Raw genomic sequence first — 4,423 nt, 5'->3', positions numbered from 1 at the left:
TTTTTTTTGTTTTTTTTTACTTATCTCCAGTACTTGGCTGCTGAGCTGTTCCATGATTTTGTATAATGTGACAAGTCACAACCATGTTTTTAATAGCTTCAAAACATCCCGCATGTTAAGCGTGACCTCGCTTACACTCAAATTCAACTGGGAGTGAGAGAGAAACTTGTAATGAGGCATAGATGAAGACAACCATTGCTGACCTCCTTCTGAAAGTAGTAGTTGCCTGGCTGAGTATTTCTGAAGGTGTCAGTGCCAATATATCAGCAAGCCAGCCAACTAGGATTTACAGATAGAAGGGCCAGCCGTAGTAGCCATATTTCCAGGTTTTTATTAAAGTGACTGTCGTCCCTCCCTCCCCCCCGAGCAACTGATACCTTGCCAGTGCGCCCCTGCTGCTCCTTCCTGCATCCCCACAAGCAACAATATCTGGTATTTCTGGGTATGTCGGGGGGGGGGCATGGGATCTCCACCCATTTGACCGTGATGTGACCATCTGTCACATGACGGGGGAGTGATGTCACTACACCCCTTAACCTAAGGCACCAGATGACACTGGGAATTTATGTGCCAGCTGTGAGGGAGCACTGTTGAGTTGAGTGAAATGGGGCCCTGAATGAGCAAGGTGGGGGTTTCTTTAAGTATGAAAATGGCACCCAAAAACAGTTATAAAACTGGCTTTAGCCCTATAATCTATCAGCGAAGCCCGGTAAAAGTTTTATAATACTCAGTAATAGTTGTGAGGGCAGCATTAGAGGATTCCAAAGTCTATTTTAGATAGATATATATATATATATAATATTTTTTTTCTCCATCTAACCTGCAGAGAATAATTCTGCTTTGGGTGCCGTTATTCTACGGATCTAACTCTAAGGATCTAATTAGAAGCTTTTCTAGCATGCTAGAGACCTTTTTAAGACAACTCATGGTTGGTTTAAGAGTGTAAGAAATATGGTAAGCTCTTCTTGTAACAATATGGTCCTCCCCATCTCTTATCCGGTTTTGGAGCTTTAAAGCTGGCCATATACAAATCTTTTTTTTATGGTTCAGCCCTGTGGTTGATTCCCCCTATCCATGCTAAATGACATGGATGGAGGAATCCCCCTGGGCTTTTGCATTTTAACAGCTGCACTCCTGCCGCTGTCAGAATATCCACACAGTGACTGCAGTCACTGTACAGCTGAGGATTTTCAGGCCGCCTCCTTTGAAAAACGTTGATTGATATATTGGGTTTTGTCGAAGGAAGGGTGCTGACGGGGCACACGACTCAGATTTTGTCAGATTCACCAGGACTCTGCCCAAACTCAAACAGTGTATGGCCAGTTTTTGTTCCACGTTGATTTAAAGTGAACAGATCTATTAACATTTGTATTACCGCAGGAAGCCTTAAGGTACAATGTAAACATTACGTTTTGAAGGTTAGTCTGGTATTCTTGTCCTTATCTCCGAAGCTGTATAATCTTATTATCATGACCTTAGTACTTATCTAGAAAACAAGTCTTTGATTATTTAAAGACCTGACTGACAATTTAGCTTTTATTTCTCCTGGCTTGTATGAGTTGTTTATCACTCCACCTCTACCAGATACTGGCTGGAAAACAACCCTACTCAGTTACCTCCAGTGAACTCCCTATCTTTTAATTGAGTGTCCGAGAGGTAGTGACTGAGCAAACTTTCCCAACCCGATACATACATTTTTTCTTATGCATTCATACCTTGTGCTCATCTGTGTTGAGTCAAGTTATTGAGCTACGATAATCCATACCGAAATGATCTACTCAGATGTATCACAGTGCAAAATACTTCAATATTAACTCTAAAGAAAAGTTACTGGAAACAAAATATGCTTTAAACCTCTTTTTATTAAAAGCTCTCTTGGCAGAAACTGAAGCAAAGAAAATAAGCTGCTATAACCTTTTAGACAAAGCCGACGTAATACACGTTTGTGGCTGTTGCATGCTGAGAGTGGAATTAGCAATAGAGACAGTTGAGGATTATTTTACATATATTATATCCTGGAGAGATTTGCTTGACCCCCCCCTCTCCTGTTGATCTAGCCACCTAAGAAAGGAACATTGAGTGGGTACGACTATATCCTAGTCTGACGGCTTGCACAGGCTGCTGCAGATGTTCCTGTTTTCAGTCTGAACTTGTTAATATAATTAATGTTAATTGTTTTATATGGCAGATTATGTACATGAGAACTGATTGTGCTGCCAGAATCCTGCAGCACCATAGTAGTTAAAGGTATTTTATTATTATTACATCAAAGATAACCTGTTTGTGTATATGTGGAAAATATGTATTGTCAAGCTAGTGCTTATTTGTATCAATAGCCTTCGGTAATTTTGCTGCTTGTTCAATATAAAGGTGTTTTTGTTGTTTATTACAAAGGGTGTTAATGTATTTAAAAATGACAAATGTAAAGGTGTTGCATACACTCAGTTGATCTGACCTGTACTGAACAAAATCAGCTGGAATCTGGTTGCAAAAGGCAACACCTCATCTGTTTCTGCTTGTAGTTTATAGACATCCTCAGTGTTGGGCAGATGTGTTGTGGGATGAAGGAAAATTCATTCTACCAAATGGTCCAGTGATCACATGAACGGAAACCTGTACTGAGGACAAATTTAGGGTATTATTGCTGACTACTTCTTCTGACAAGACTAGTTGCCTGGGTGACATGATCTACTGAATTCAGTACCTTCTACGTCACTGACATGCAACAAGTATATAGATCGTGTTCGGACATCTCTTGCTGCTTACTTGTTACGGGTAAAATAAAATGACAGTAGGCAGCTAGCATTTTCAGGAAGAAGTCAACAGCAGGTCCTGTATTCCCGCGGTCAGTAATGTGCACTCTTGTCAAAGTTGTGTGCTTGTCTGCAGCCCTCTCTCTGGCGAGGCCATGGGAGTAGCATGCAAATGCGGCCAATGTCTGCGGGGTTGAACTGCAAAATGTCAATGTTTTTGGCTACAGCATGAGTAACGTCATTGCTCTGGCATTAGAATCCAGCGGGTAATTGGACATATTTGCATACCGAGTACACAGCGCCTAGTGCACAAAGCATGACAGCTACAGTGTCTCCCAACCCATTAAAGGACCTGTAGTCTAATGAGAGCTGGAGACATTAGCATTAACTTATTGATTCTATAATTACTCCAAACTTTTTAAAGTGGCAGTTTTATCCATGGATAATTTTGTTCCTTTTTTCCAGATGAGGAGCTCACCATGACTAGTACGTTCACTGTTTTTGTGTAGCTCTTACCATTTTAGATCATTAGGTATCTGTCTTTTGGCTTTGGGAATCAAAATTAAAATCTGGGTACCACTGCTTGTTTTTAAAATGTTTTCTGCTTTACAATGTAAATTGAGCTTTGATGCAACCATTGCCTGTTGCACTTCTTCACCATACATTAAACTACCCAACAGGCTCCTTGATTACAGGACAGTCCTTAAAGGCCGTGGAATCCTCGGCCACTATTAAGGTGCCCATATACTGTGCAAATTTTCAGCCAGTTTTTGGGGAACCGGCTGAAATTTGCAGTGTGCGCTGCTGTTGGCACCCTTTCGGTTGACATCCCTCAATCGGCTGATCGAAGGAGATGGCTGGAAACTTTTTGTACGATAGCAGCTGGCAGCCAATGAGCTGTGGGCTCTGGTTGGGTATTATGACAGCGGACGCTGTAAAAATGCAATGCATACAGCGGGATTCCTTGATTGACACGCTGGTAGGGTTGATGGAAGAATCTGCTCTATTTTTCTCATTGCACCTGTGGACTGAACGAGAAAAATAGATCAGTGTATGGCCAGTCCTACTCTGTAGCCCATACATTCAAGCTTATAGTGCTTCAAGCTATACTTTGTTCTTGTTCCTTTATACTACCATTACCCCCTCTTGCAGGGGTAGGCAAGCTCCGGCCCTCCAGCTGAGGTTAAGAGAACTATGGCCCAACCTTTTTAGGCCATAGTTCTCTTTAAAGTCACAGAAGGACATTCACTATGTCCTCCTGTGACCCAAAACTCATCATATAGCGTGCTATTGCCTGCTATATGCTGACAGCATATAGCGGGCTATTGCCTGCTATATGCTGACAGCATATAGCGGGCTGATGCCTGCTATATGCTGACAGCAGAGATCTGCGCTGTGGCCGGGAAAGATCACGACAATATTGTTGGGATCCACTCGATCGACAGCTGGCTCTGCGCCTCTAGAGGCAGAGCTAGCTGTGCCCGCCCCCTTCCCTGTCTGTCCTTACAATCAGCGCTGGAGGAACAGAAAGGGGATGGGGGAATCCCTGTGGGGAGCGGAGACTGAGAGTCACTGTTGTCTACAGGAAGATCAGGAACTGAGCGATCAGCGGTGTGTGATCGCTCAGCTCTTGATCTATTGAGCTGACATGTGACAACTTCAGTGTCACA

The sequence above is a fragment of the Nanorana parkeri genome, unplaced genomic scaffold (genome assembly GCF_000935625.1).
Source record: "Nanorana parkeri isolate BGI_ZX_2015 unplaced genomic scaffold, ASM93562v1 scaffold382, whole genome shotgun sequence".
Lineage (NCBI taxonomy): Eukaryota > Metazoa > Chordata > Amphibia > Anura > Dicroglossidae > Nanorana > Nanorana parkeri.
The sequence above is the reverse complement of the archived record's forward strand: the minus strand, read 5'-3'. Positions refer to the sequence as shown.